At 44.2% G+C, this 10,491-nt stretch overlaps 1 protein-coding gene across 1 annotated transcript in view; it reads left to right on the top strand.

The window, feature by feature from the left end:
• The window catches only part of Cmtm4 (CKLF like MARVEL transmembrane domain containing 4), a 46,300-nt gene that overhangs the window by 12,610 nt on the left and 23,199 nt on the right, over positions 1-10,491 (top strand). The gene's annotated exons all lie outside the window — the stretch shown is intronic.

The raw sequence follows: 10,491 nt of genomic DNA, 5'->3' as shown, positions 1-10,491 counted from the left end.
CCCCAGCTCTATGTAATCCTAGAGCTTGTAGATCAATCAGTTTGGCCTCAAACTAACAGTGATCCTCCTGCATCTGCCTCTCTCTGACCTTTCCTCCCAAATGGTGTAAAAGGTGTTCTCTCAGTTTCTCTTAAACCTAAGTTATGGGGTGGAGTGTAGCTCAGTGGTAGAGCTCTTGCCTAGCGTGTACAAAGCACTGGCTTCAATCCCGAAGTTACCAGAACATCTGTTGAAAATGATAGGTAATAGAGGTGGGTGTAGATAGGTGAGAAAATTTCTACTTGCATGTGTGTAAGGGGCTTCTTCCTCCTTTCTGTCCCATACCCATCTTCTCTTTTGCTGTTTCCTAGGCTGGCCTTGAATTTCTGAAGTCAAGCAATCCTCTTCTTTCAGCCTCTCAAGTAACTAGGGCCCCAGGGGTTCACCACTGTGCCCTTACCTTTGTGGGTCACCAGGCAGCTTTGAGGTTACACTCAGCGTTGGGCTAACCATGCTGCCCAGGCACACACACACTTGTTGGTTGCAGGCTTCATTGAAGCAAACACCCAAGGAGTCTCTTGAGTCTTGCAGGGCTTGAGCCACTGTTCATTTTCTCTCTGACTGCCTGGTCAAGGGTGACCAGTGACCCCTGAGCATCAGTGCTCTCAGCATATCAGATGATGCATTTGAAAGAGATCTCAGCTCTGCCTAGCTTTGATCTGGCTCCACTTCTGCCGGGAGCCAGTGGGATACTTCATTCTCTGGCAATCTGGCCAGCTTAGGACTGGCATCCATCTGTCAGCCTTGTCTGGTAGAGGCCTTGGACTGAGAACCTCGGGGCAAGACTGATGGGTAGCTGTGGGGCTGTGCCACTGTGGCACTGCCTGTCTTATGGAGGTGAGGGCTGGCTGACATCAGCCCGAAAGCATCTTGTGAGTGTCAGGGATTGAGGGAAGGTGCAGACCACTGCAGAAGAGACTACTGTTCTGAGGAAGGTGCCAGCCCCTGTGTAGTTGCTGTCAAGCCAAGAAACCCAGCAGCGGAGAATGCTGTGTTTTAAAGTGAGTGGAATAAACTGCAGGGAGTAGTCTGGGAGACCTTGCTGCCTTGCCTGGACTTGTTTGTAGGAGGAGCACAGCCTTGCTCCGAATGCTGTATTAAGAGGCCCGTGGAGCAAAGCACATTTGCAGCACATTTTAGTCAGTACTGGGCAGCATTCAGAATGAGCCCCGCTATCCTGTTTTCCATTTTACAGTGGCACAACTCTCACAGCTCTGGTAGGTCAGAGGAATCGTAAAGGAATGGTTAAGCAGGGTTCAAGCATTCCATTTTTTGAACTATACTTGTAATGCATTGTGATAGGTGATGCATTTTAAATATTTGTGTCTGGCTGTCTGCCAGGCCCCATGCTAACCTGGTCCTGGTGGTTTGAACCCATTGAGCGTGAAACCATCTCTCTTTATATCTATGTGGGTCAAGTTAGAGACCTGGCCAGCCTGGGTGTTGGGCATAGCCCATTGCGTGTAACCTCTCAGGGTCAGGGTTCTGAGCGTAAGCACATTGTGTGTAGGGCAGTCTGGCTGGAGTCACGTCTTTTGATATGATGGGATGCATGGCTCCAGAATGGGATGAGTGAGTGTGTGGGTCTCCAGAAGCTGTGCTTCTGCTCCATTACTGGCCTTGCTGCAGCTGTCTGCCCACACATCTCAGATTTCCTGCTTCCCAGCTCCTGCTGTCCACCTGCCTCCCTCCACTGCCTTTGCTGCTTTCCTGATTGCTTGTGCTCTACCCCCCACCCCCACCCCCCAGTCACTGCTTAAAGCCACTCCAGTTTCTCTGCTGCTCCAGCCTCACATCTTGTGAAGGGCTTTTGGGGAATCTGGGGCTGCACAGGGCTTACAAGGTTCCTTTATGTTGGGGACCTCAGAGCACGTTTGTATTAGGAATAGCACACTGTACTCAACTGTAACTACACAGAGTAGGAAAACAACCTCTTAAATCATGTGTGCCTTTAAAAAAAAAAATCAGGCTTTTGTAGAAAAAAATGTTTTTAAAGTAAAACTTGTCAGGGGGGTGGGAGTGGGGGCTGGAGAGATGGCTCATTGGTTAAGAGCACTGACTGCTCTTCAGGGGTGCTGAGTTCAATTCCCAGCAACCACATGGTGGCTCACAACCATCTGTAATGGGATCTGATGCCCTCTTCTGATGTGTGTCTGAAGATAACTACAGTGTTTCATGTACATAAGATAAACAATAAATAAATACATAAATAAATGTATAAACAATAAATAAAAATACATCTTTTTTAAAAAGGTAAAAATTGCCAGATTTCTCAGCTATCAAGGATGGCCTCCTCAAAGAATTGGGTGTATGTTGTGTTAGCCTTATTCCTGTGTGCAGGTTACTTTGGGATATTGTGGATGGTGTTTCATAACTTATCCTTGGATATGACAGCTTGAAAATAGATTTACATTATTTCTCATAAGGACTTTTTGTGGAGATGGCTCTGTGGTAGTTTGCGGCTGTGAAAGTGTGAAGCCCTAGTTCAGCTCTCTAGCATTCACATAAACAGCCAGGGTGCAGCAGCGCCTCTAACGATCTAGGGGATGGAGCTGACAGGGTCTCTGTAGCTCACTGGCCATCTAGTCTAGCTCAATTGATCAGAGAGCCTTTCTCAAAAAAGAAAGGTGAAGGCAGCCAGGCAGTGGTGGCACACGCCTTTAATCCCAGCACTTGGGAGGCAGAGGCAGGCGGATTTTTGAGTTCCAGGCCAGCCTGGTCTACAGAGTGAGTTCCAGGACAGCCAGGACTACACAGAGAAAGCCTGTCTCGAAAAAAAAAAAAAAAAAAAAAAAAAAAAAAAAAAAAAAGAAAAAAAAAAACAGGAAAAAGAAAAGAAAGATAAAGGATGAAAGGATGATTGAGGAGAGACACCAGATGTTACTCTTTGATCTCCATGTCTGTTCACACACCCACAACACAAACCTTTCTATTGAAATTCAGAGTGTATATAGGCATGAGCCCCAGCTGTGTGTATATAGCTTCTGGTAGCCCACTCTAATGGGCTCTGTCTCGTTTGGCTATAAGTAGCATTTTGGAAATGAAACTTTTGTTTCATGATTGAGTAACAAAAATTGAATACTTTTTTCTCTACTAAACCCAGATACAGTAATTAGAGCTAATTATCCATGTCATGATTTTGTATTAAAAAATTAAATTAGGAGACACCCACCATTTTCTTTCTGAAAACATAACTCCAGCAACATTGACCCTGTGGGGGTTGGCTACGTGCCAGTGAGGCTGGTAGACTGTACTGTGCTGTGTTGGCGTGTGGACTTGTGTGTTGTTCTAAGTGTGTACACAAGCACATGCTCATTCATGCTCATTCAGTGTAGTTGGGCTACAGAGCAGTCAACACCCTCAGCACCTCCTCCTCGTGCATCTCAACCCAGCCTTTGCCTACCACTCACTGATTCCTCATGACTACACTTTGTCTTTTCCAGAATGTCCTAAAAGTGGAATTGTAGAGGGTATATTTTTGAGACTTATCTTTCACTGGCATAATGTATTTGAAACTCATTCATATTGTACTTTTTATTAATTAGTAATTAATTAATTTATTAATCAGTAATTAATTTCTTAATTATTGCATAGTTTTTGATTATGGTTTATAATAACTTCCTTCCCCTCTTTTTTCCCTCCCTCCCTCCTTCAATTCCTTTCCTTCCATTAAGAGCTAGCCTCAGTGCCTCAGCCTTATGTACACAGGGCCATAGGCACCCAGCTCTGCTTGTTCCATTACTTGTTCACCCCTTGGAAGCCGCTGGGTTGTGATAGATAGAGCTGCTGTAGTTGGACATACACTTTCTGGTTGTTTTCCTGGGTTAATATCTGGGAGTGAGGTGGGCTAGAGATGCAACTCTTTCTAGAGCACTTGCGTAGCATGTGCAGAAAGCCCTGATGCCCATGTGTGTATACTCCCAGACACACACATCCTAAAAGGACTTACGGGGATGGCCGAATAGTAGAGTGCTTAGGCCCTGATTCACTTCTCGCACATACATGCGTGTTTCCTAGGACAGTGGTTGCTGGGCCATCGGATGAATGTATGTTTTAATTATTATAGCCTTTACATTTTTTATTTTATGTGTATGGGTGTATTGCCTGCATGCATGTCTGTGCATCATATCTATGCCCAGTGCCCAAGGAGGCCAGAAGAAAGCTTCAGATCCATGGAATTTTAGTAATGAACTGCCATGTTGATGTTGGGAATTGAATCTGGGTCCTCTGGAAGAGAAGCCCGTGCTCTTAACCACTAAGGTAAATTTTAGCTCCCTGTTTTAATTATTTAAGGACTGTATAAACAGTTTTCTAGAGTGACTATATTTGTTTGTTTTGTTTGGTTGTCTTTTTGTTTGTTTTGAGACATGTGTATATGTGTGTGTGTCTGTGTATCTGTCTGTCTGTCTGTCTGTCTGTCTCTGACTGTCCTGGAACTCACTCTGTGTAGACCAGGCTGGCCTGGAACTCAGAGATCTACCTGCCTCTGCCTTCCAAGTACTAGGATTAAAGGTTTGTGCCACCACCCTGGCTGCCATTTGACATTTGCCATTTGACATAGCCGTATATGACAGTTTAAGTGTTCTGCTTGGCCAGCATTTCATAGTCTTCCCTATCTATTCTGTCTGTCTGTCTGTCTGTTTAGAGGTAGGTCTCACTGTGTAGGCCAGGTTTGCTTTGAACTTGTGATCCTCCTGCTTTAGCTCCTAAGGGCTGGGATTATAAGTGTGTAACTATGCTCTTTATATGTTCTGGGTATTGACTCTTTATATATATACATATATGTATATATAATACACATGCACACACATATATACACAGAGTCAAATCATATATATGTGATTTATAAAATTTCTCCCATTCTGGAGCCAAACGGTGGTGGTGCATCTCTGGGAGTTCTAGGACAGCCAGGGCTACACAGAGAAACCTTGTCTCGAAAAGCCAAAACAAAACAAAACAAAACAAAAAACCACTTCTGTAATTTTCTCGTTTGCTCTGTGGATTCCTTTGTGTAGCAGCTTTGTTTTAATATAGTACTAATTCTCTATGTTAACTTGTGTTTGCTGAACTTTTGGTGTCATATTCAAGGAATCCTTAGCAAATGCAGTGCCTATCGGGAAGCTTCTGCAGCCCCCAAGTTCTCACAGTGCTGGGCTATGCTGGGGCCTTTACCCTTCAGCACTTCTGCATACTTGCTGAGTTTGTTTACGGCTTGAAACCAATTATGAGGAGAAGAATGTTGACTCTTGCCTCAGTGCTTGTTAACGTCGTTCCCTGTGATAAGTCTTTGCTTCGTGTGTTTAGAGGCTCTGTTAGTAGTTGTATCCACGTTTGTTTTGGGATTGCTGTCTTAGTAAGTCGGGCCTTTTGTGTAATGCAGTGTCCCCTTTTCTTCATGGCAGCCTTCAGGATGAAGTTTTCTTTGTCTGATGTTAATAGAGTCACTCCAGCTTTCCTAGGAATCTTGTTTGTATAAATGCTAACATCTGGTCTGTTTGTTGTTGTAAACACCACAATTTCATAGTTCCCTTTTGCTTTCTCAAATTCGCAGAAACTGTCATAGAGAGCTAAATTTTTATACTTAACTATCAGGCATATTTTAAAGAGGAGAAAGATTATGAATTACTTGGCTGTTTTTATTTGTGTTTATTTATTGTGGGTTTTTTGTTTTGTTTTTTGTTTTTGTTTTTTTTTTGAGACAGGTTTACTAAGTAGCCCTGACTGTCCTGGAATTCCCTGTGTAGACTAGGCTGGCCTCAAGCTTATGGCTTTCTGTCCTTGAGTGCTGAATTAAAGGTGTGTGCTACCAAGCCTGGCTCCTGTACTTTTTTGAGACATGGACACATGTTGCCTAGGCTGGGCTCTACATGTGCTCTGAAACTTGTACATGCCTGTACACATGTTAACGAGTGCACACGCACAGAATAAATAAGTTAAAAAGAAACCATTTTTGAGGACTAGTTCTGACAGGGAAAGAACATCCCTTTTCTGAGAGTTGTGGATATCCACCTCTGCCTCCTCTGCTCAGGTTTGGGTGTAAGAAATGAGGAACCTTGTCATTTTCCTTGTCCACGAGTGTGAAGAGCCCCCTGCCTGGACTCTCTGCACCTGCTTCCCTGCCCTGGGTCGGAGGTTACTTTAGATCAGACCTGGGAATGCTGGAGGGAAAATGGGTTCCTGACTCTAGGGGTGGTCTTTCCCCTCCTCCTCCGAACCTTACAGAGTCCTGCTTTGAAAACCTGCCCCAGGCAGCAGTCATTGGGAGGCAGACTGGAGATGGGCCTGCTTCATTGGCTGAACTGGAATGTCAAAAGTTGTGATATTTGGATGCTGTCTAGTGTGTTTTTATTGTGTGTAACTGACAGTCTGTTGGCTTGCTTTGCTCTGTGGCGTGATTTTTCTATTTTATTTTTATAGTAAGTGAATGTTTTTATATATCACTCTTGGATGGGTGTGGCTTGTGCTAGGAATCACAGAAAAGAATCCATCCTAATAAGGCTGGAGCTTAATGTTAACATCTGCACATTAATGAGTAGGTTTCCACAGAAGATGTGAAAACAAGCTTTCTAGAAAAGAATGGTGACCACTCACTCAGTCTCCTCACTAAAACCAATCTTTTGTCTCTGTTTCCTTTCCCGGATCATCAGGCCGGTTTTCACTTGGCTGCTCTGTCCTCCTCCTGCTGTTGAATCTTTGAACCTTCAACCCATGCAGGCTAGAGTTCACTGGCTCCCAGGAGGCTGCCACAGGGCCAGGGTGATTATAAATTCTCCTGTTGGGTGGTGTTTCAAATCTCCAGTCCATAAATAGCACAGGCGACAGGCCAGTTCTGCAGGTTTTCTCTAATGGTTTTTAGAAATGTATGCAGCCTCCCCTGAGCCTGTGCTTTGGGCTGACACGAGACATTAATTATAGCTTGTTAAGAGATGTCCTGTTACCTGTGGACATGGTTTTGTGGTTGGGTCATGGATGCTTTTCTGGTTTTTGGGTTAGTCGTTGCTCAGCCATCTTACTGCACATTCAGGGATAGAATGGGGAACCAGCTTTATGTAAGTCCAGGAATAGGGCACAGGTGGCGGATCCTGTCTGAAGGTAGCAGGTGCCTGGAGAGGAGCCACGTCCCAGGGTGGTATGTGCTGAGTGCTTTGAGGACTCCGATAGGCTTGGAGCAACAGAAGGGATTTGGGGATGGTTCCCAGAGTAGCCCTCAACTTTGTAGCCCTTTGTATAAACTTACTTGTTAAGGAAGTCTTTCAAGCAATACCAATTCAATTTTTTAAAAAAAGAAAAACTAAAAATACCAGTAAGGCAGAAGAAAAGGATTTCTAATCTGAATTATCAGTCTGCCATGTGCAAACCTTTTGTCTGTGTGTTTGGATGTACTGGGGAGGAACCCTGGGCCTCCATGCATGCTTGGTGTGTGCTCCACCACCATCTCCCTCTGTTTCAACTGACCCCTGTCAGTCATTAACTCTGCTTCCACATGTCTTTGCTTTCCCCAGAGCATCACCTAAAATATCATCATATCACATGGAGCCTTTTGATTCATATGGATCCCTGACATTAATCCTTGTTACAGGTGTTGGTAATCCATTCCTCTTCTCTGCTGAGTAGATGTCTATTTGATGGGTTTACCATTACTCACTTACCTACTTACTGAAGAACTTTTGGGTTGTTATTAGATTTGGATGGTCATGAATCCTGTATAACAGGTATGTGTGTGGTTATAATTTTTATTTCTCTGGGGGTAATACTGAGGAGTGAGACTGCCAGGCCATATGGTATGTATTTAACTTTATAAGAGACTGCCAAGCCATTTCAGAGCTGTACCATCGCCTCCTTTTCAGTGTGAGTTACAGCCACCTGGAGTCCTGGCCATCTCTTGGTAGTTTTAGATTGGAGCCATGGAGTTAATCGATTTGAAGAAGTGTCAGTGGCTTGAACTTACCTTCCCCTCGTGCCAGTGTTGAAAGTGCTCTGCTTATTTGTCACCAGTGTTTCTTATGAAGTGTTGGGTTATCTATTTGGACTGGGGACATGTGCTCCTCAATAGGAGTGGATGTCAGAGCCAGCTTGTGAGTCTTCTTCTACCACGTGGGGGCAGTAATCGAATATAAGTCATCAGGCTTGGTGGCACCCACCCATACTTACTTGAGTCACCTTGCCAATTCTCAACATTTTTCTTTAAATTTAGCTTTTTGAAACAGAACTGTCTAACACTAATGGAAGAGTGAAACCAATGTCCAGATTCTCTCAGCTTGCTCTGACAGTTCCCCACTCCACTCTGTCCCCTCACCTTGCTCTGAGAGTCCCACACTCTATCTCAGCCCTTCTTGCCCTTCTTTTGTTATATTTTATTTAAAAATATATTTTAGCTTTAAAAAACTTTGTTCAGTTTACATTCCAATATCACCTCCTCCTTTTCTCCCAGTACCTCCTCATTCAGATCTTCCGCCCATTCCTCCCTCCCCTTCTCCTCTGAGAAGTGGGGTCCCCTTCTGGTATCCCCCACCACATAAGTATCAAATCACTGCAGAACTAGGCATTCACTGAGAACTCCTCTCCCACCAAGACCATACAAGGCAACCCAGTTAGGGGAACGGGATCCACAGGCAGACAACTGATTCTGGGACAGCCCCTGATCCAGTTGTTGGGGGACCTGCATGAAGACCAAGCTGTACATCTGCTACATATGTGTGAGGGCCTACGTCCAGACCGTATATTTTATAAGTGTTAAAAGTATATTTTATAACCTTTAAAAGTATATTTTATAAGTGTTTTGTCTGCATAACATGTATGTGCACTATATGTGTGCCTAATCCCTGCAGAAGTCGGAAGAGGCTGGAAGTGGAGTTACAGACAGTTCGAAGTCACATGCAGGTGCTGGATAATGAACCTGGGCCCTCTGCAAAAGCTTTTAAACACTGAGCTAGCTATTTTATGACAATTTAAAAACAAATCTCAGATATTGTAACACTATAAATAAATACTAAGTGAACATCTCTTACCAGTTGAGAACCTTTCAACAGCTCCAATATCTGTAGCACATCTAAGTACTGATTCCTTGATGTCGTCTGCTAACTGACATATAGCCACTTTGTACTAGTAGCCTCAGAAATACCCTTTGCTTTGGTTGAATTAGGATCTAAACAAGACCCACTCATTGTATTTGCTTAATATGTTTGTTTTTTAAAAAAATTATTTTGACTGGATATGGTGGCATATGCCTTTAATGCTAGCATTTGTGAGGCAGAGGCAGGCAGACAGACTTCTGAGTTCAAAGCCAACCTGGTCTACATAGTGAGTTGCAGCCAAGGCTATAGAGTGAGACCCTGCCTCAAAAAACAAAACACCCAACCAAAAAAAAAAACTTTCAAAAATTATGTGTACTGTATGTATCTCTGTGTATAAATGTATGTGAATGCAGGTGCCCATGGAGGTCAGAGGTACTGGATCCCTTGGATCTGGAGTTATAGGTGGTTTTGAGCCACCTGCTATGGGTACTAGGGATTGAATTTGAGTGCTGTGTAAGAGCAGTCAATGCTCTTAACCACTCAGCCATCTCTCTGGCTCCCATTTCTCAGTCTGTAGCAGCTCCCATCTTCTTTGGACACAGAAAGCTGTGTCCACGCACTGTGGCCCCCTGCAGCCATGTGAACAGGCAGTTAATGACTGTCTCCTGCTTAGTGCAAACAACACTGTTAGATGACTGATACATATACTTATTTTAAATCCCCCTGTGCATTTTCATAGGACCTTTAACAGCCATCAATGACTATGGCCCATCAGTTGTTTCACATGGGCAGCATGTGTGGAGTTAGAAGACAACCTTGGATTGCCGTTCAGTTTCTGGGGACTCTCCACCTCCCATCTTGTTATAGGAGCACTTTAATTACAGATATCCTACTGCATATGGCTTCTGTGGCTTCAAACTCAGGCCTTACACTGGCAAAGCGATCACCGCACCCGCTGAGCCACATCCCCAGCCACTCTGGTCCTTTGTTGAAGAAATGAGGCCATTCATCAAGTCTCACATGTCATCATCGGTTGGAGTCCCCTCTGCATGATTTACTCTATTCACTCTTCATCTTCTCTGACCTGGTAAATGCTAGGGCTCAGAAAGCTGTGTCCATGCACTGTGCCCCCCTGCAGCCACGTGAACAGGCAGTTAATGACTATCTCCTGCTTAGTGCGAACAACACTGTTAGATGACTGAAACATGTATTTATTTTAAATCTCCTCAAGTGTTTTCACAGGGCCTCTAACAGCCATCAGTGACCATGGCCCATCAGTGTTTCACATGGGCTCAAGAACTTTGATTTGTTCTGAGTCAGAGTTTCTCAGAGTAACTGGCTGTTCTGGAACTTACTTTGTAGACCAGGCTGACCTTATATTCACAGAGTTCTGACTGCCTCTGCCTTGTGCTGGGATTAAAGGCCTGTACCACACCAC

This window comes from Mastomys coucha, unplaced genomic scaffold (genome assembly GCF_008632895.1).
Source record: "Mastomys coucha isolate ucsf_1 unplaced genomic scaffold, UCSF_Mcou_1 pScaffold22, whole genome shotgun sequence".
Classification (NCBI taxonomy): Eukaryota; Metazoa; Chordata; class Mammalia; order Rodentia; family Muridae; genus Mastomys; species Mastomys coucha.
Note: the sequence above shows the minus strand (reverse complement) of the source record. Positions and strands in the feature narration are given on the sequence as shown.